This window comes from Falco rusticolus, chromosome 2 (assembly GCF_015220075.1).
Source record: "Falco rusticolus isolate bFalRus1 chromosome 2, bFalRus1.pri, whole genome shotgun sequence".
NCBI classification, from domain to species: Eukaryota; Metazoa; Chordata; class Aves; order Falconiformes; family Falconidae; genus Falco; species Falco rusticolus.
In genome coordinates this window covers 7,289,944-7,312,877 of record NC_051188.1, presented here as the reverse complement: position 1 = coordinate 7,312,877, position 22,934 = coordinate 7,289,944, and the positions used below count along the sequence as shown (strand labels likewise).

General features: G+C 40.6%; 1 protein-coding gene across 10 annotated transcripts in view; it reads right to left on the bottom strand.

The window, feature by feature from the left end:
• Positions 1-22,934, bottom strand: part of DLG2 (discs large MAGUK scaffold protein 2) — a 1,049,324-nt gene that overhangs the window by 860,743 nt on the left and 165,647 nt on the right. The gene's annotated exons all lie outside the window — the stretch shown is intronic.

The window sequence follows — 22,934 nt, the reverse complement described above, 5'->3', positions numbered from 1 at the left end:
CCAGAGAGCTGCTCCCCAGCCAGGTAGATCCCAGCCAGTGCTGCACTCCTGGGTTGTGTTTTCCCAGGTGCAAGCAAGGTTTTTTTGTCGCAGAAGGTGGTCAGGTTGGTCAAGCACAATTTGCCCTTAGTGAATTTTTCTTGGGTGAACTTCATAAAATTCTTGTTAGCCTCCTGTTCCAGCCTATCCAGGTCTTGCTGCAGGGTGACTCTCCCTTCCAAAGTGCCCACTTCCCCCCTCAGTTTGGTATCATCGGCCACCTTCATCAGGGTACACTTGATCCCACCATCCAGATCACTTATGGAGATATGAAATGGCATCAGGCTCAATACTGATCCCTGGGGGACGCCACTTGCGACAGGTTGCCAGTTTGAACTGGAGTGATTTACCATCACCCCCTGGTGCAGCCTGTCAACCCGTTCCCCACCCACCACATGGACCACTTGTCTAGAACAAAATGCCTGAGTTTCTTTAGGAGGAGGCTGTGGGAAACCTTACCTTGGAGAAATCCAGGTAGACAATGTCCACCACCTGCCCCACATCAACCAAGCAGATTATTTTGTTGTAGGTGGTCGGGTTGGTCAAGCACAATTTGCCCTTGGTGAATTCATCCTGGTTTTTCCCAGTCACATGTTTCATTTGACTTGTGATAGCCCCCAGGAGAATTCCACAGCTTTCGCAGGGACTGAAATAAGACTGATGGGCCCGTAATTTACTAGATCCTCCTTTAAGTCCTTCTTGTAGATGGGGGTGACATTAGCCTTCTTCCAGTCTTCAGGGATGTCCCCCAGTCTCCACAACTTCTCAAAGATTATGGAGGTCGGTCCCACCGTGATGTCAGCCAGCGCTCTGAGCACCCTTGGGTGGATATAGTCAGGGCCCATCGATTTGTAGGGGTCGAGCTCCTACAACAGTTCACATACCAGCTAGTCCTTCACTGACGGTGGGTCTGTATGTATATCGACCTGACTTTTGGGGGGATTAACACCACATCTCCAAGCCTCCAGGAAAATACTCTGCTCTCAGGTTATGGGCTAGGGATAACAATGCTCCCTCTACCATCTCCCTCCTCCTGCTCTGCTAACAGCTACAGAACATGCCTGATGAAGCTGTACTGAGTTATAAGGGCACTTCTTTGTATCACGGAAATCCTGGTGATGATTTCCTTCTCTAAACCCTGCCTGCCCCATTTTCAAGAAAAGCTTGCTGAAGACATCTTTGGGAGCTGATGAGGAATGCTGTAGTGAAGGAAACTCCAGATAACGTGTGTTTTGGGCTCTGGATGGCAACCCATATTCTACATGGCTGCCAGCCAATACAGGCACTTCTGCGCTAATCAGAATGGAACAGGCATAAAAGCCTGTATATAAGAACTTTTTCAAATCCTTTGTTTCACAATGACTATGATCACAAATGCAGATTAATACATGTGCATATTAACAAAGAGCAGCGACACGAAGATCCCAAGTCTCCAACCCCACCTCTGAGTGAGAGCCTATGCTCCTGAACAACTTAATGAACCTAACAGTATCTTCCCATGGAAAAAAATAGGGCACATGCACTGCCTGCTTCCTATTGACAGGAACAGCATTGTGAGTTTATTGTCAAACATTTCTTCCTCTTCATATGTTTAGGAAAATGTCTGTCCTCTTCTCTGATAGGTTATAACAGACCAGAGAGCACTTCCCAGACCGATAAGAGAGGCAAAACTTTTACAGAGAGTAGTAACGACTATGGAGGAAATTCAAATTAATAAGGTTAGCCACATCTGGTTTACTATTTTAAAAGATTGTTTTGATAGTCTTTGGGAGAAAAGGTAAAGAGGGTGAATAAAGTTTTATTTTACTTCCAGTCTCAAATACACTCTTGGCTTTTCATTTCCTATTTCCCGGCTAGTGATAAGCGAGCTCTCACCTTTCGATCCCTTTCAAACTCCCTGCTTTGTTTTCCCTGGCAGAAGTTAGCGTTCTGCAGTCCCCGGAGAGGCTTTGAAACCCAGAGTGACTCCTTAATAAGTTATGGAAGAGTGGGACAGAACGTGTACTTGGCTGGCTCTTCAAGGGTCATGGTACATTAAATGGCTAATCTAAAGTTTGGAAAACTTCAATTAGTTTACTTTCATGAGAATGAGCAGAACTCCTGAAACAATTTCACCCACAGAGAGGTTAGGCAAACTTGGAAAGGACTCCGTAAGGGTTCAACAGCCTGATGTCCTTAAGGAAGAGTGGTTTGGGGTATTTAAGCATGGAAATGAGACCCAGGAGCCAATAGGTCTTTTCCTGCCTCTACCAACATGTATGGGTTTCACTTAAAGTAGCCTTGTCCTATATGCACGTATCAAGTTTTTTACAAGAGGTATTTACAATGTCTCCTGCGTGACCTGCAGGCAAGATGTAAAGCGTATTACTGCCATTCCAGGAAATGTTGATTAAAATATTCCATTAATAATGAAAAGACCTTTTCTGTCTCTCAAATAAGTTTTGCTACTTTTACACGTCTTAGATTTCTTGCAACCTCTTCAAGATCCATAGACTAGGCTGTCGATGTGCCCATGCCAGCATACTCATCCGTATTCCAGGGCTTGGTATTTCTTAAGACGTTGAATAAACCAGTTAAAGGGAATTTGTAGTACATTTCCATACATGACCTACACATAGGATTACCTATTTAGTGGTTAATCTGTGCAGACCACCACAAGACTGCTGTGTCCTTCGCTATAAAATGAATAGAATCTGACCATTAAAGCTGAAATGTGCTGCAATAATATTTTCCTCAACATTTTATAGTTATGATGCCACCTTTCAGAGAAAACCTTCATATCCACAATACTGTTTACATATAGATGTAACTGTGAAACACTGGTATAAAATGAATAACACAATTTGGACTGAGTACTCACAGTACACGCTTTTTGGACTGTCACCAAAAAGTGACAGCCTTCTTCACACAGGCAGCAGGTGAGATCCAAGCATCCAACATTCCCAAAAGATGTTACCAATTTTACAAGAAGCCTAACAAATGAAGCACAAATAAGCTAAATGCTCGATGTGATTAGTTTCTGGAGAAATACCACAAGGAAGAAATAAGTAAATAAATAAAAATATACTTCTTTCTAAAGCACTCTCCTTCATGCAAAAGCATGAGGGCGACCAACAGATATAACCCATTCTGTCATTAATAACACCACCTCCTAAGTTCATTGCCCACCAGGAACAAAAAAAAAAAAAAAACAAACAACAAAAAAAAGGAGAACGCCACATTCACATATGCATGCAGATTTATCTCTGTACAACATTTAAATAAGGATTAACAGATATAATTATCAGCTACCTGGAATGTATAGAATATATGGAACGCATACAGTAGGGGTTCAGGAACCAGGCAAGGAGAAACATTGGCTGAATAACTGGGGGACATGTTGGCTGAGTAACAGAACTGTCAGGCCAGCGATGAATATCAGAATCAGGAATGGATTCCAAAACAAAACCCACCGTTAGATAAATTTGAAAAAGTAGTTTTACCTAAGGTTTCAATATTAGTAACGATATTGGTTAAGCATGCAACTGTGCACATTTCAGAAAACAGAAATAGTGAAGAACTGCTCACTCATATGAATGCTGGAAGTTAACAGTTTTTGGTCATTTCTTATTTTTGCCATTTTATCTAACAAGCTTTTGAGTGGTAATAGAACTGACTGTGGGACTATTCTCAATTACTTCAGCAATGATGCTTTTATTTCTTGCTCTTTTATTTGCCATCGAGAAGGTGTTCTCTGCAAATAAATGGACCAGAAAAAGTTCCCTTGGCACACTTTACCCCAGCCTCATTCTAGGACAGACCCAGTATTTGATCTGTACATCACTCTAGCCAAATCTGAGTGATATTTCTATGAATTTTGATCATTAATAACTCCACATAGAGAAATTTATTTCTGTATAAGGAGTCTTCAGGTGCAAAAGAGCTCCAAATCTTTACTAATGCACCAATACTTCACATCCGTAAATAGCAACATTTCCTGTTGACATTCTATTTTGAGTCAATATATATATAGTTCAAATAGCAGTAACTGCACAGTTAGTATCTATTTTAGATCATCTTGTACCTCCATATTACTTACAGAAAAGACTCTTAATGTAAAACTGACTTCAGGGAAGCCAAATCACTTTAGCAGTTCCGCTGTCCATATGCAATAGACCCAGCCGAATGCCCTGCAAATGGGCATGTTTAACATGGCTGGGCATGTTAACAGCCACATCCTTCTCATTAAAGGTTGAAAAACTGTCTGAATGAAAAAGAACCACGACTACTTTTAATGACCTTTCCCAGATCAAACTGTGAAGCAAGTGGAAATGTCAGTGAGAGGCTAGGACGATAAACTCTAAGGTAAAATATAGTCTTTACATAGTCATTAAACTGTCTAATACTTGTTAAGCTGTAGACGCGGTCAGCATCAAATAACAGGAGCAGGCTTACACATCATACCCTCATGATCTTTCCGTTTTCTTCCTCCCTATTATCGTTCCTCCTTCTTTATGATCTTCCTGTCTTTCCTCCTTTCCTGCTTCTGCATCTTTTTCACCTTAGGAGTCTGATGAATTCCGCCTTCAGTGAAGCAAAGCATCTTTGAAACAGTTAACGGAGACTTTCAAACTACACTCATCTCCTTTTTCATTAGGTCAGCCAGAGTACAGGATAACAGTGCGGCTCACACCTACTAAATTTAAGGCATGGGACTGCCTAGGTAAACAGAAACAAAATCCTTTTTTTAGTTGAAAAGTTCATGTATAACCTGTACAAACATAAAGGCAGAAATGTAACAGCTGAAGTCATCATAAAGCCTTCTCTACCGCTATCCCTTCTCTTGTCTCTATACCTACAGGCAAAACTGGGCTTTATGCGTTCACCTCAACCTTCTGTGTAGAAGTAACAGTTTCGAAGAGTTTCAAGAATGATGCTATAACTTCAACATATATTGGCCTAACACACGTGTACATTTTGCATCAAGCACTCAGCACATGAATAGATCAAAAAAATTATACTCTCTTACAAGGTGGGTATAAGTTGTATACATCGAAGTGGAGAGGTTCAAAGGGGTTTCAGGACCCCAAGAGTGTAAGAGTAACTCAATGAATGCCTAGGTGTGCAAATTGTATGTGTAGCTCTCATGCTTCATGATGTTGTTTCTCAATAAAAGATACAATCATGGAAAGGAATGGAAAATTAAAGTTTTTCTAGCATAACAGAGCATTCACTAAAAAAAACACAGTAGAATTTAATTGTGCTTTCATCATCCTTGAGATACGGATATTTGCAATTAACCCTGGTGGACTTGAACATGCACATCAACACCAAACAGCAGAATCTGGACATCAGCATCTATACTACAAATGCTATTATCTGTCATAACTTTACACTCTCTTCTTTGATCTTCTACAGCCTTTAATTCCATCTGTTGGCAGTTCATTACTTCTTTTTATTTATCTTCCTATACATTCTCCAAGGATTATTCTGATTTCAGTTATGTGCCTGGCTTTTTTTTTTTTCATGTTGACCTTTATCCATTTCAATAAGACAAAAAACTATTCAAACTTTTATTATTACAAAATCCCCACATATTTTTGTAATCTCTTCTTTCATAAGTGTCCAATACTGATCATCTGTGATGAGGATTAATGTTTTTCCAAAACTCTTCAGTCCCTGTTCCATATTTCTTTACATGTCACAGTTAAGAAGAACTACCCTAAACTGAAGTACTGGTAGTAAAGATTTTAGGACACATCCATAAAATGAGTAGTAGCAAATCATGCAAGCCATCATATTCATCCAAAAGTTTTGAAGAAACTTAAATATGACACCATGAAGTATTAACTGTGGAGTAACAACTTGCAAATTGATGCTGTGGCATCAGTTTTTAAAAGGACTTTGGACAGACCTAAGGAAATACAGGGTAGACAATCTGTGTTCTCTTCTGGCAAAAATGATAGAAACTATACAAAAGAATAAATTAGTGGATGGAGTAAAAAGATGTGGCAAAACAGAGACAAATCCAGCTGTATTTAATGTATGGAAGACATTGTTCATAGACTTTTGAAGTCTCTTGCTTCAAAGGAAACAGTCAAGGTTGGTTATTCTGCTTGGATTTCCAAAAAAACCTAAAATGATCCTTCACCAAAGTCCCTTAAAGAAATTACACTCTCAGGACAGATCCTGTAATGAATTAACAGACTGACAAGAATTGAAAATAAAGGCTAGGAATAAAAGACACCTTTTATCTTAGAAGAAAACTTTCAGTGAAGCCTGTTAAGAATCTGTACTTGCACCTATGTAATTCAAAATCACCTGAAAAAGAAGATTACGAAGGGCTGACAGTGTTTGATGGGGATATGGAGCTATCCACAGCAGCAAAAATAGAAGTAAACTGCATAAAGCTGCACAAGGATCTTGCGCTGCTGAGTAATTTGCCAATAAAGGGTGGGATTCACTTGCTTAATCATGTGTGGCTTGTGTCATTTTCCATGATTTCAGGTACCCTTCCTCACCCCAAGTTGTCTCTCTAGAAGCTAGCTACATACCATGTCCCCTGAGCCCTTCTCTGTAGATGTCTCAGACACAGGTCTACCCACAGTGAAATTAAATGTTGATTAATGCAAAGTAACAGAACCATAGTAATGCAATCCTGACAATAGGTCTACAATAACGGACTTTAAATTAACGATGACTCATCAAGAAATAGCTCCACATAAGATTAGTTTTTTAACTTATAAGTAAGCCTGGTTTATAAGTAAGCCTGGTTTATGTCCAGTATGTGCCTCTCTCTCTTTTTTTTTTTTTTTTTTTTTAATGTACACAGATTGAAAATATTTACTTGCAATTTATCCTGTCAGGCCACTTTTTAAGCCAATACAGATTTTGCTGGATGGCTTAGATTTACATCTGTTATCTCAATGACTGGTAGATGATAAATGCAATCTTCAAACTTCAGCTTGTTAAGAAGATGATACTAATAGCGAAGATTAATTTATTTTGACTCAATGATGCTTTAAAAGAAAACTTTACATTGCTCTCTCCCTCCAAAGGCTCTTTAACTTTCCCTTAACATGGAGAATAAGACACCTAACTCGATATCTGAATTTATTGAAGTTCAGCCTTAAAGGTGTTTCATGGTCTTCTATTTTCTTTGCCATTAAATCATTTTAAGTTGTGGTATCGTTCCTGTTCCCACTGATCTCAATTCACACTGACTCCATTAAGTTAATGATTTCATCCACTTTAATTCTACCAAAATTAGGATGCTATAGGAGCCACAGCCTAAATATTGTGGGGGTTTGGGGGGTTTTTGTTGTTGGTTGGTTTTTTTAATTATCTCCTAGAGAGCTGCTGATTTTGCCATGGTTCTTACAAACACCTCTCTTTTTGCCCTTAACTCCCAGACGGTTGTCAAGCAGTAAAGCCCAACTCCTGATGCATTTACATACAACTTTCTTCACTAGTCACTCATTCAGTAGTCATTTGCCTCTTACCATCATCACTCAAGGGCTTTCTACTTCCACCACCCCATTCCCTATATTGCCACTGTGAGTATATCTGATTGATTGGTCCCAGTTCAGTCCTATAGCCCTCTTCCATACAATTCCTGTTTCTCTCTAGAACATCTGAGAACCACCTCCTATGTCCTTTTCATCTTTCCCTCAGCCTTGACCACTGGCTGTCTGACAACATCTGTTTTGAATCAGATATCATTAACTTCAGCCAAATTCACTTCTTCCCATTTCCTTTAACTGTGCTATCTCCCTTCCTTTCTGGTTCCTCTTAAAAATATCCACTATGATTCAGCTTTTCTCCAGTGGAACAGATTCAATGCCTGCCACCTTTGGAGAGCTTTCAGTTATACAGTGGCAGAAAAAGTGTCCATATTTAGTTCCAAGGAGGTCTGACAGGTGAAATGAGCTACTTGATTTGCATTTACTTGTGCACATTACAGGCTTCTCTTCAATCTCCCAGTAGAAAAGATCTGGTTTAGAATGGTGTGTTATTAGATATGAGTGCTATTATGTTCTTTCTTTGATCTAGCTGCATTAGTGATCCCTAAATTTTCTTCAGTCCACAGAGTAACCAGATGATTTGAAATAATTCAGAAAAATAATCAGAATTTTTGGAGCACCACTGTCAAAAGAGTCAATAAATCTCTTATTCTTGTCTAGGTGGTATCTGGAATTTTCCACAGAAAGTATCTAAGAACTGTTGTTATCATGAGAAGTTCTACTTCAGTGGGGTTTTTGGGGGTTTTTTTGTTGTTGTTGTTTTGCAGGGTATTGACAAGGTATTTCAGAGGAAGTCTTTGTTCTACAGTACCATGTTATCATATTCATACTCATGGCTTACTGAATTTTTGGCCTTTACATTTCATTGGCATGCTGCTTTGAGCCTAACTTCTCAGTCATTAATGAAAATTTAAAGCAAGTCTGCATATAATATTGGTTCTGGAAGCAGTGCCAACATCTCTCTGCAACGCGGTATACATCCATCTGGGCACAGTCACTCCCGGGGGTCTAAAAAGTCATGTAGCAAGAATAAACTCCAAGCCAATTAACATGAACTTTTCTTTAAAACTTCAGGAGATAATGTAGCAAGCTCTTAAAAACAGCAGGGGTTGGGCACCTAACTGCTCTTGATGATTTTGAAAGTCTATCTCTAAAAAATGTAAGCACCAGCTAATAATTTAGTAATTCTATCAAAACAAGCAATTAAGTGTGTCTTGCATGATTTGTTTGCTATAAAAATCATGCTGCTTGTTTACTCAAACTTCTATTACCCTCTAGATTTTACTGATTTCATCTCCGGATATTTATTCAATTATTTTATAAGGAATTGAAATCTAATTCATGAGCTACTCACAGTGACACCTAAATCTTTTCTCACAGCCGATCTGTCAAATGAAGAGATGATCAGTCAGTACAAGACAGACTATTTTTGCCAGTGTATATTACTATACTTAGAAAGTAAAAACTAACTGAGCTAGAGTTCAGTTACATTCCATGTTAAGGGTCTGTAGAGCCTCCCAAATTCTATTACCTAGCTTTTCTAACTGTTCTGCACTCATTTGACTAAGCAACAGAATTTAACTGATGTAGTTTGTGACTCCTTCCTTCCACAAATTAGCATAGAAATGTCCATCTGCAAAGGCTTTGAATCATAGAATCATAGACTGGTTTGGGTCGGAAGGGACCTTAAAGATCACCCAGTCCCACCCCCCCTGCCATGGGCACAGACACCTTCCACCAGCCCAGGCTGCTCCCAGCCCCGTCCAGCCTGGCCTTGAGCCCTGCCAGGGATGGGGCACCCACAGCTGCTCTGGGCAGCCTGGGCCAGCGCCTCGCTGCCCTCACAGTGAAGAATTTCTTCCTTATATCTAATCTAAATCTCCCCTCTTTCAGTTTAAAGCCATTCCCCCTTGTCCTGTCACTACCTGCCCTTGTAGAAAGCCCCTCTCCAGCGTCCTTGTCGGCCCCTTTAGGCACTGGCAGCTGCTCTAAGGTCTCCCCGGAGCCTTCTCTGCTCCAGGCTGAACAACCCCAGCTCTCCCAGCCTGTCTCCACAGCAGAGGGGCTCCAGCCTCTGATCATCTTTGTGGCCTCCTCTGGACTCGCTCCAACAGGTCCATGTCCTTCTCCTGTTGGGGGCTCCAGAGCTGACTGGACTGATCGGCATTAGGCTCCACCACAACTCAGTTTGTTGATGGTCACCCATTTTGTAGTTGCAGGTGGAGTTTGCTCCTTATTTTTGTATGTAATGTATCTCAGAAGAAAACCTAGCAAATACATTCAGAAAAAAATGGCATCTTCAGCCTATAAGTACTAACCCCGTCTACTGTTTTATTACATTCTTCCAAAAACAAAATAAAAAAAAGTTCCACACAACACTTCTCCAGCTATCAGTATATGCTTATTTTTGCTTACAGATGCTCTGTCATGTTGATATGATGCACCTCTCTGGACTTAATTAAAAATCTAAGCAATTTTCAGTGGAATTTCTGATTTACTTTCCAGTGGCTCTGGGCCCTGTTCTGAATAAAGTCACTACGTCAGGGTGTTTCTGGTGCCTGTAAGGTGACACTGCATATTGTCATCAACATTTCTGCCACGCTTTGAGAATAGCACAATACAATTAGCTGCAGATCCAAAAAGCGTGGTGACACTAAGAGCTGCCTGATCTGGCCTTTAGGTACTGGTTCCTGCAATGCAGTTCATGAAAATTACTCATGATAAATTCAGAAAAGGCAGCATGTTGGCTAGAAGGGGGTGGGGGGGTGGGGGGGGTGGGGGAGGGGGTGGAATTCCAGTAAGAAGGGAATTAAAAGGATATTCCCTGTCTCCTACAGGAGATGCCTGCCTGATCTGTGCACTTAAAAGAGATTATGATAAATTGCCTAAAATTCTCAATCCTACTTGCATACCAAAATTGCCCCTTTGGGTAGAGAATATTGTTCCATTTTTTCCCCTCAAAAGCTGCACGGAGCATAAGATGCTCTTAGGATAATTGCATTTTCGTGAACCAAAGCTCAGAGTTCAGCACAAGCGTCCACATTTCCACCTCCCAGGGGAGTGCTATGACCAGCAGCAACAAGTTTCCATCCTACCTGCAAAAGGTGGCCAGTTGTACACAGAGAAATGAAAGAAACTTCAGCATGAAGGATGGGAAACGTACTTCTGAAAAGTCTGGTGCCTGCAATCCAGGGGACAATAAGCAGGGAGAAGGGGATGGATGGGAAGGGGCATGGGATTTACAAATTGCCTATTTGGACTTGGAAACTTAAATTTTGTCTAAGCCACATTTCAGCCACTAAATTGCTTATATGGAGCCAGGGCTTCATAGCCCTGTGATGCATCCTTGCCTGCTAGACTGGCAGTTAGAGGGTGTTTCATGGTATCTCATCCTGCTTCGAGGATAGCGGCAAGAACAAGTGGCTATTTGTTATTAGCCAGCCTTTTCAATTCTGTGACAGTTGGGGTCTTCTGGATCCTTTTCAGAAAACAAGATAAATTCAAGGCTTCTGCAGCTGTGACAGTGTGTTTAGCCAGCAATGAATAAACAGAAAAAATAAGTTAAGAACAAAGATATAAAGATTGCAGTAGTAAACAACTGAATAAAAGACTGAGTAAAAGGCTATAGAACATCTGTTTTAAAAAAGCCCTAACATTTACTTTTCTATGCTTTTGAGCCACATTGTTTAAAAAAAAAGTTTAAACCACCTTGAATATTCATAGCTTCAACCTGCACCTGTGATGCATAGGTTCCTGAAACATTCTCTTTTCTAAAATTAGTTTACAATATATGTCATTATGCCAATGTTTTGCTTTTACACCCTAAAAATGCAGCCTCAAAATAAAAAATTCTTTTTCCCACCTCCTGTCTTGCCCATAATAATAATAATAAAAAAAAAAAGTTAAAAATGTCAGGTGCTCTGTAATACAATCAAGTGTGGTTTTCAATAAGTTTTCCTTTCATCCTCAGTTGCAAGGTAAAAGGGTTCTAATGCTGACCCTGGAAAATTAAATGTGCAATCTGAAATCATATCACACTCTTGTGCAGTACTGTACACATTAATAGATCTCAAAGAAATTTAGGAAAGCAGCAATATTTCTGTATCTAGCTTGGCATAAACCGAGGGACAGACAGGGTGATTTTTCTTAAGGTGGGTTGACAGCAAGCCAGAACTCAGAAGTTCCTTTAGAATAATTCCTAGATCCTTTATCATAATCCCATTCTGTCTCAGATCAGCCATGATGCTGTGCATTTTATGTAAATTCACCAGTAATAAGGATTCAGAAATTAGCTGACAATTCCGTTAATTACCTATGAACCAGAACACAAAACAGCTCACTCTCCCACAGAGCTGTAGTGATTCTGTAGATTATCAATACTAAACAAAGTAAAACTAAAAAATAGTATCCAACCTCCATGTCCAAAATACCATTTAGGGGTGGTAACATAATCAGATGTGAATGAATAAAGATGTTGAGCTTGGTTTAGTAAATAGACCATTTAATAAGCTCCCCTTTCTGGGAGTTTACTACTTACCAGCAGTTAAGCACATCTAAGAACCCAATAAACATGCAATATGCTAAACTACTACTGTGAATGCTATGAGTTCACAAACCTAATTCGTTTTTTTTTTTTTTTCATTTTCAGAGGTGATAAACTGAGGAGATCCTTCTGCTTTCATTTCAAAATCAATTTTTTATTGACTCCACTGAAACAATAGACAGTCTTCCACAAGGATCTACGGTTAATTGCAGAAGAAATACTGTGAATAACTTTAAAAGAAGAGCTCCACAACTTTTAACAAATAATGTAACAAGCCACAATGTAACAAATACTATTCCAAAAGCAACAGAAAATAAATGACAAAAATTGAAAGACCTGCTCAGTAACATCTTTTTATTGTGGAGGATGCTGAGTTTCCATGGAACTGATTTTGCAGAAAGTTAGTGGCAAATTGAATTTCATTACAGATGGCCAGAAAAATCATTAATTAACCCCCTAAATCTCTAAAAGCACTCTTCATGAACATATTCAAAGGGGAGAAAATGCATAGTTATTCAGATTATATTCTAGTAGAACAAGCCTTAACCTGCATACTACACTAGAAAATGGATAGACATACACCTGATAGGTAAAAGCTTCTGTAATATACTTAAGAATCAATAAAGTAGATGCCAAGATTTTATTATCAAACCAGTTCTTTATTAAAAAAAAAAAATAGTCCAGGACAGAATTCAAACTTTCAAAGCTTAATCACTTGTACTAACAAAAGAGAGCATGAGCAACCAAACCCTGACCTGTTACACTAGCACAAATAAAGATTTACTTTACCATATCAGCAGAACTTTCTTCCGTTTACTTAATTCTTATTTTAATGAGTCCCAGCCTATCAAAAGTAACTGCCTATCCATATCCTCAAACTTAAGAAACCTCTAAACTCCTGATGGCTGGAAGCAGGAAAGATATTCCAAGGGAGATATCACTCAATGTCTTGCCACACTTTATCCTAAGCATCAAACATGGCCTTCTACCGGCTGCAGAGCTACAGGGGTCCCTTGGGACTTTTGTTCTATTTGCTACGGTGGGTCTAAAGTTTTGCAAACCACCTAAAGAGACTCGGTCTGCTAATGCCAACTCTGACATCAACTGGCTTGCCAGCAGGCAGGGCTAGACTGAGCTCTGAACCAAAGGCGTTGCCACGCAGAGACGCGGCAGCTCGGGACGTGCAATTCTGGTTTACAGTACGGGGGCCAACCCTGTCAGGCTGCACGTTCCCAGGTGAGGCAGTCACCTGGCTTCTTTACTGAGACTAGTCTTCAAGCAGTAGCTCTTTGTTCTTCTTGCTTTATCTTGTCATATTTATGCCATAGCAGAGAGCAACACAGGATCACAGGGGAGGTTAAAGGTGTGTGACGGTGAATCATTTCCACATTCTTAAGTGAGGTTCAACATGACAGTGTTTCTTGTAACAACAAATGACTGGGTTCAATCATCCAAGGTTTATCCCCTGTCCTTCAGTCCAGTATTGCCATTCTGCTGCTGTCATGGCATTTAAATATTTCTAGGTGGCTATCCAATGTTAGAAATCTCTGCTCGTCACTCATTACTTTTTTTTTTTTTAATGATTACCTATTCCACAATGATAAACACTTTTAAGATAATAACTGTTTATCCAAATAGAAATATCCCTCTCTAAGTACCTCAGAAGTAAGGACACAGCAGAGAAGAAGAAAATGTGAGAGTTATTCTGTGAATGAAGAGAACACCAAAATAAGGAAGAGCCCTTCCTTAGCCCTCCTTACACCCCCAAAATAACTCAAGACCCAGCCTTTGCTCAGGAAATCCCAGCCTGGTGACAGCAAAGGGAGCACCATAGCATTCAGGCTGAGAGGCAGGTGGCACAGCAAAAAAGGACAGGAGCTGAACACCACCAGGTTTGGATTAGCTGGAGACGGGGCCGGGGTGTTATTTACACAGCAGAGATCAGTACAGCTGGGGTAAAGTCAGGAGCTGGTGCCAGAGGCATGAAGAAGGAGGTACTGAAGCGTTTGTATAAAAATACATATATATAGTATGTATTTGTGGGAGGAAAAGCTTCAGCTCAGAATTGGTTTTGCTTTTTCTTTAATTATACAGCATCCTACTTTAAATGCTTCCACCATACATTATAAACAATTCAGAGGAATATGGAATGTGTAGCCTCTAAATGTAGCTGTCCCTGCAAGCCAGCTCCCAGTAGAGGCAGTGACAGCAGAGCAGATTGCGGATCTGATGGCTCCTACACACTCAGCTCGTCCCATCGCTCTACAGCTAAAGCACAGCTCACAAACCGAGGGTAAATCACCAAGCAAAGGGATGGCGCACGCTGCCAAAACAACACATCAAAGCCCTCTCCTGAAGTTACTCCATTACCTATGATGGTATTTGTAAAAACAGGCCCTCCCTTTCCACAAAAGAATAACGCCCTGTTCTGTTCCCCACTGCTTTGTTACAAAGCCTCAGGGGTGTTTCAAGAGCTGACCAGTTGCACGGCACAGTAAAATACAAAGATGTGGTATCATGCTTGGACTATTAGCTTTATCATGGGTTAATTACCTTGAGGTGCAGCACCCACCCCAGAACTGTCATGCTTGTTCTATCTCTACATAACGTGGTCATGTTCTCCACCTCTCTGCTTCTCCCCCTTACTTGTAAAATGGGGATAACAGCTTTTCCCAACTCCTTCACAAGGGTCTTGTGACAACAAATCAATACCCCAAGACACTCAGACACTAAGGAAATACAGTAAAGTACCCAATGTAAGAGAGAAGAGATGGGCCTACCATGGGTTAGATAAATAGGTACTGTTAGAATGGCTGACAGGATGCATCTGAATCCATGATTAACGTTAAACACCTCAAACAAACATTTATACCTGTGACTTCATATAAGATGGTGATACTTGATGCAGAAAAGGCAGATGCCCACCCAGAAAACTTCCCTCAGGGACACCGGCCTGTAGAGATGTACATACAAGCTTCGTTCAGACATGGTGCAAGAGTCGTCAACAGAGCTGAGCTTGCATCCTTGGGTTTTGGCAAGGTTCAGACCCCAGGATGGGATGACACAACCTAGCTCTGCTTGCATGGACAGTTGAAGCTCTAGTTTTAAAGCCCCTGAAAACACAGGATATTCATACCTGTAATTCATAGTCTTCCTGGGACATAAAACATTTTATTAATTATACCGTTTACAGGCACTTTCCCATTTATATTTCTTGCTTCCTTAGAGCACCCAAAACAAAGCAAACAAATCCTAATTCGCATGACTGTTCCCAAGTGTAAAAAAACCAACAAACAAACAAAAAAAAAAACAAACCAGCAAAGAAATGAGTGTTCCACAGGAAAAAGTAATTTCTATCAGCCTTTGAATAAGCTTTTTATATTAATTTCTTCAGAAATGCCTGTGCAATGTCTCCCTGACATATAGGTTGCCCCAGTCCCAGGGCAGGATTCCCTGCTCATTTATAGTGGCATATGAGTGATACCAACAGGGTCAAGGGAGGTCCCCCAGGAACTTCATAGGAGACGTTCAGAACTTTTCAGGAATAAATCTTTGGAGAACACATTCACTAAGATGGCTGTTCACAGACATTTACGTGATAAAGAGAGACCTTTAGGTTTCTATAGCCTTGTAAGTGTAAATGACATCATACAGTATCTATGTGCTGAAGGAATAACAGGATTTGCAATCTAGAAGTACAAATGAAAATGTCACTAAAACATATGGTCCTTTATGGTTAAATAGATTTTTTTCAAAGTATTAAGGAAAAGGGTGGTTGGTATAATACACAGTTATGTGAGATGCTTGTAATACCTCTATGGCTTGGGCTGTCCCCAGATCCAATCCCGTATTCATTTGCATTTTGCCTGGAGGTCAGTGGCCGCTCTGCCTATCTGCACAAGGATGGCGATAATAAACTGCTTGGTTTGGGGAGCCTAGAAGGAAATTCTCGTAGCTGCTTTCTGACGTAGGTCAGCACTATTCCACAGACCTGTGCGACGCTGAGAGAATCCCCTGGTGCGGGATACATCTTGGATTCACACACATGTATCAGAGGCAGTTGTCGAGGCCTCCTTTACTATTAATCAAGAGAAATGCACCCTTCAATAACCCAATCATACTGTAAAGATCAGTCTAAAGACAAACCGCACCTCGAAGGTGTTTATAGCACTCCAACGACATAAACCTGGACAGATTAATTTCCCTTTCAGCATTTCTATCAACACTGCCGAACAAGGCGTAGTTCCTATCTTTTGTCTTCCACAACTGCTTCAGCCACAGTTTCTTCTATAGATTTTTAGTGTCAGGCACAAGTCTCCTTGCTCACGTGCAGTTTCTAGATATCATCGTGGCATGAATTACCGAACCGTGAGTCACAGTCCTACTCTCCCACTTGAGTCCCACTTCACCTGTTGGTTACGTGCACATATACTTTTTTAATTTATACGATTAATGTGTTCAATTTCTTAAAAAAATTAAGTCACTGCCTCATTTTATGCTGCACCACATCTAAGAGAAAAATAATGGAAACAGCTTAGCCTACCTTACTGGGGACTAGAAATACTTCTAAGCAGTCATGAGAATTGTATTTGCTGGTTATTGCAGGGTGTAAATAAAGAATGGAGCTAACTTTGTTCTTGTGTATGTCACCATAAGGTCAGAATGTTCTAATTGCTGGTATTTGACCTTAGCATGGAATTTCCCATGTCAGGAAAGTGTGGCTTTTGGGTAGCAACATCCCCAAGACATAACTCTCAAGCTATGTAGATGTTATCAGAAAGACTGTACTCCAACAGTGCTTTTCCTCTGGGAATAATAAAAAATTAATGAATACTGTAGAATTTGGATGTGCACACTGTTTTTAAACTTCAGGGACACTGTCAAAATGTTGCCTGCTAAATCAGCACTCAAAACGGAATTTTACAATAGTGTCCAGAAGAGTATTAAGTTTTGTTTAAAATTTTCACTCATAAAACTCATGAGCTGCAATGATTTTAAGTAGTTGAATCTAGATTTGTTTTTCTATAAAAGTTTACCTTGAAGTAATTGGTGTCATAAAGATTAATACCAAGCTTCAACTTAAAGAAAATTTCTATAACCAAGTTAGAAATATTTTGTTTTAAGTTATGCACTGCTACACTTCTGTGACTGGGACTGCTTTAGAATCATCCTGGTGATTTCCATAAAACAAATAAAGCAATAAAGACAGCAAATATCCTATACATAATGTCTGCTTAATAAGATTACTCACTGTAAATAACTCATGCCAAACATTTCCTGATGATGTCAAGCAGCTACGTGGGTCAATCTGCAGGTGATGGGTTTGTACAACTTAATGTTTATCATACTAATTTTTTACTTGAATTGTCACCTTACCTTAAGGTTTTTTTGAGCTGGTTTTGCAATTGTGAAACCCCTCCCTTGTTTCAGTGGGATCACATGAACTGAAACAGGAGGAAGGACCGCATATGCCATAAAATAAGTGTATATCTATATATAGATATATATATATCATTGTCAAGGGTCTATTAGCATTTTAAAAAATCTTCTCCCCCCTTTCTTCCCTACTCTTTGATGAAACAGTGGAGTAACTGGCTTCTTTTGCCCTATTTCTCTCAAAATTTGCTCCTGAGCCCTGCTGTTAACACACACTCTGCTAGCCTCTGTCTATCCAAGCATGAAGCGTTTGCTGCCCTGCTGGGATGTGCTGTGGTTTGCTGCTAATCCAACACTACCTTAGTCTAGCTGGAACTTTCCCCACTGAATCCTTAAATCAGATTACAGGAGAGATGTTGCAGCTCTCCAGCACCTTGAGCTACAGCCAACAGCAATAGGAACAGCATGTCTTTCCCCAGGGAAGGCTGGGGAGGGGTGGTGTAAGTGAGAAGGAAGCATCAGAGAGCTGTCCGAAGGGAAGGGGGATTTACGTGGCTGTTCTAAAAAGCAGCTCCGTAGCTGGCGGTCGGTGGCAGGCTCAGCAGCACAGGGTGCAGGCAGCCTTTTTAAAAGCTAAAGATGTGGAGAGTCAACTGTCTTGAGTGCTGGGCAAGGAGGGGTACGGGAGGCTTTGGAATGAAGACCTGCAGGAATATAGCGACCCAGCAGAAACATGCAAGGCGTTACTTTAATACCTCCTTTAAAAATAAAGCTGAGGTTTAGCACTAAAAATTTTCCATTACCATCAGCACCAAGGTGAAAGATAGAAGAACAGAGCATTGTATTAATAGCTCAGTTTTCAAATATTTCACGTTAGCCACAAAAAACATTCCCCACCACCCGGATTGTCTGTAGAATTTATTAGCCAACCAGGTTTTAACAGAAAAAGACTTAAAGCTTAGAAAAGAGAGAAAGAGCCCCTGCAAAAGGCACTTTCTGGAGTGCAGAGCTATTTTTTTATTTTATAGAGCACATCCACACAGGAGAGGAAGGGACATCGTTACCAGGCACAACGCAAAGTCCTGGGAGAGAGCGGAGTCTAGCCAAACAGAGCCATTTATTTGGTTTGTGTTTAAAGAGAGCAAGATTTATTTCAGAAACAATTCTTCCAGGCTCATAGCCTTAAAACACAAAGGAGAATATGCATGTTTCAATATGTTTCTGCCTGGCTCCATTGCACAAAATCATGTCAGAACATTCTTACATAAAGAACAACCACCAGAACTAACATGCAGTCATTTTCCAAAAGTATGGATTTCTTTAAAACAGCTGCAAAGTGAGTCTGAATACAAAAACCTTGATTAGTTTGAACCAGGAATGTTTACGGGTTCACTCCCAGATCAAACTAAATTCAGATATTGTGCAGGGCATTAGTGCATTCCTGTCCTTCCAGTGTTCCAAATAAACTGGGAAAAGAGAAAGCCAGAGTAACTTTATCATCTATGCACTGATGTATCCCACATAAACAGAGCGATAATATCCTGCACGTGTATGTAGGTTCAAAGGGGAGTGACTTTTGCTGGTTTTGTGTTATGGATGTAGGTAAATCGAGGGGCAGAAAGACTGAAGGGTCAGCTGCAAAGCAGGCTGGCAGCCAAAACTTGCACTAAATTTCCACAGAACGTGGCACCTATGTAAAGGTGTAGCCTGTGAGCTATTGCAGCATGCACAGCTGCTGCATCTCCCCTGTGAGGACCCTTGCTTAGGTTCTCCTACCCTTGAAGTCACTGTCCCCTTCTTCACATCGTGGGGACAGCTGAGGCTGAATGAGGCTCTGCTCAGGGCATGCACCACATCCTTTTGCCTTTTGTGCCCATGCCCTTTACTACTCTCTCTTGCTGCTTCTCAGCTGCAGATGACTCCCCAAAAGGGGATCTTTCAGTGGAAGGGGCCCAGGACAGCGGGCCCAGGAGCTCCGCTGAGATTGCAGCAGGGAAAAGCAGAGGGATCCCATTAATGCTGCAGGGTGAGATAAGGTGAATGTTTGTGCTGAATGTCAAGCTCAAGAAAAGCTGTCAACGGTGCCGGAAGAAAAGACAGCCCCAAATGTTTTTGCAACGCAGGTGCAGCCTCTGATACTTCATTATCTTTGCATAATGGAGATCTAGCTAGTGAGCCACCCCAGCGACAGGAAGGTTTAGTATGCTAAAGAGCAGTACAGTGAACTCCTTTTGGAGTATTTTATAAGCAAACACTACAAATCCTTCGGAAGACATGACTAAAAGTGCAAGTGCAGACAAAGCCACCCTTAGGTAATTCCCTTGATTAAAACTCTCAGACTTCAAATGAATCTAATTAAGGACATTGTGAAGGCAGTATTCACTTATGTCCTCTTTTGCAGATGGTGAGTTGCCAAACAGAATTGAGAATCTTAATTGCAAGAATCATCAGCAAATTCAAAAAGGATGGTAAATTAGGGACTGCAAAAGTCAGACTGTTACATAACAGCCATGCTGCCAGCGCTCCTGGTTCTTGCATTAGATGGGAAAGGCACACCCAAGAGAGGACACCATGCTTTTTCTAAAAACTGCTGGGAAAGGAGAGTAAAACCTAGCCCAGACTCATGCCATCCCGAGTGAGAGCCAGCAAAACTGATGAAAGAGGATATCCTTTCTCCCAGATTGTTTTTCCTTTAGTATTTGACAGTGTTTCCTATGTCACTGTTTAGAGGCATCTGAATGCCCGCTATGATCACCTAATAGAGTTGTCACAACTGGCCACATCCCTGCTCTTTTTTTTTTTTTTTTTTTTTTTAATCTTTCAAGCTTTTCATAGCAGGCAATATGCTTTGATGCATCACTGGAAATTTTCATCTCATTAATCAGCTATCAAAATGCTGACATTTCACAGATATTCTTCTCAGATAAAAGCAAGGCAGTTAAAAGATACTTCTGAAATCAGATGGAGAAAACATTGACTACCTAGATGTTCATTTCCGTCTGTTTTAATTTCCCCCAACTGTCTGCATTAGTCTCCCAAGAAAAGAAATCTACTGAAGTAGGGTAAAAAATGCTTATAAATATCTGATACAGATAGAGTAGGCAGAAAAATCTGTTTGGCTGCATAGAAAATGGTTTGATAAAAAAGAAGCAGGAGGTACTTGGGAATTACAACTTATTTGTTTGGTAGTGTTGAGCTCCTTCACTATGTTCAACTTTTATAATCAAGCAAAATATAGATGAAAGCAAGCTCCAAGCAGGCAATTACCTCAAGGACCACATATTGTACTCTACAATCAAAAAACATAGCAGCTAAGTGTACAGCTGAACTGTATTCTAATAGTAAGTTGGGGTTTTTTTCTCCATAGAATCATCAAATGGGTCGGGTTGGAAAAGACCTTTAAACATCTGCTCTGCCGTGGGCAGGGACACTTTCCACTAGATCAGGTGGTTCAAAGCCTCATCTAACCTGACCTTGAACATTTCCAGTGATGGGACATCTACAGCTTCTCTGGGCAACCTGTGCCAGTGTTTCACCACCCTCATCATAAAAAAATTTCTTCCTTCTGTCCAACGTAAACCTACCATCTTTCAGTTTAAAGCCATTACCCCTTGTCCTATTGTAGCTGGTCCTATTAAAAAGTCTCTCTCCATCTTTCTCATAAGCCCCCTTTAAATATTGAAAGGATGCAGTAAGATCTCCCTGGAGCCTTCTCTTCTCCAGGGTGGATAACCCCAACTCTCTCAGCCTGTCCTCACAGGAGAGGTACTCCACCCCTCTGATCATTTTTGTGTCGCTCCTCTGGACCTACTCCAACAGGTCCATGTCTTTCCTGTACTGAGAACTCCAGAGCTGAATGCAGTACTCCAGGTGGGGTCTCACCAGAGCAGAGTAGAGGGGCACAATCACCTTCCTCAGCCTGCTGGCCAGGCTTCTTTAGATGCATCACAGGATACAGTTGCATCTCTGGTCTGCAGTGCATATTTGCCATCTCATGTCCAATGTTTTATCCACCAGTATCTCCAAGCCTTTCTCCTCAGGGATGCTCTTAATCCATTCATCCCACAGTCTGTACTGATAGTGGTGATTCTCTTGACCCAGGTGCCGAACCTTGCACTTGGCCTTGTTGAACTTCATGAGGTTCACACAAGCTCACTCCTCCAGCCTCTTAAGGTCCCCTCTAGATAACTCCCTTTCCCTTTAGTGTATCAACCACACCACTCAGCTTGGTGGCATCTGAAAATTTGCTGAGGGTGCAGGCAGTCCCACTATGCTGTTGGTTAAGATATTAACTAGTATTAGTCCCAGAACCAGTTTCCACTCTAACAGTTTAAAAATTACACTTATTGCAGTTATTCTGACCTTAGACCAATTCTAGTCCTAACAAAGACAACAAAGCTCCATCCTCAGTTTACCATTTTTGAGACAAGACAGAAGTTTGCAAGATAGCAGGTCTATAGATATTACCTATGCATGCATAACCTGGCATAACAAGAGACAAATAATGCTCACGCCAAATGCTTTTAATTTTGTGGTTTAAGAAACAGATATCCTAAAACATTTAAAGCCACTATGTGAAAATTCAGGTCTTGATGTTAGTGGAAATCATTGAGTGCAACTGTTTGTGACTCACTACAAACGCCCAGCACACTTCCATTTCTCAAAGTACCACACTACCGTGTTTGTGCTCATGCTGCAACACCTTTTAATATAAACAAAAACAAGACCCATCGCAATGTCAATCCAAAGGCTCTGAGAACGGAACCTAATAATTAAGAAGAGTTAGTTACTGGATTAGATCATCACCTGGCAAAAAAACTGTTTAGCTCAACTGTTCAATCAATACTTGTAAATGAGTCTATTTTAATACAGACCAACAATGATATAATTAATTTTTAGCATATTATAAGGACAACCAAAACCACAGTGTTTACAATCACTGGCAAGATTAACAGGAGACCAAGGGAGAGTGAAACTTGGATTGTTTCTCATTCATATACTCACAAAAGGTGACAAGTTGATAGCGTGGACCAACATCATGCTGTGGTCCAGAGCCACATAAAATGTCAACTCAACTCCTGCCAGTTTCTCAGCTGAGATAAATCATCACAGCTTATTTTTCAGCCCATCTTAACTTCCAGCATCCACGGATTTGGCTCTATCCACAAGTATGTTCAGACAAGTTATAAATCAATGCATTGTCAACTTGACGCAGTTCTTTTTTCTCTTTCAAATATACTACTCTTTGATAGTTTAAAGCACATTCATTGAAGTCATCTAATTGGCAAGAGGAGGAAAGCATTTACAAAGGGTCATTTTCCTATAAACACAGCAGATTAAAGTTCACTCGCTGCCCATCATCCAAACGTTGCCGTTACCTACACTGGGCACATTTTCCAGCTATGGATCATCAATATTTCTTTCTCTCCTGCGAATGTGAAAAAGATGCCTCTCCTCCTCATCTGTGTCACCAC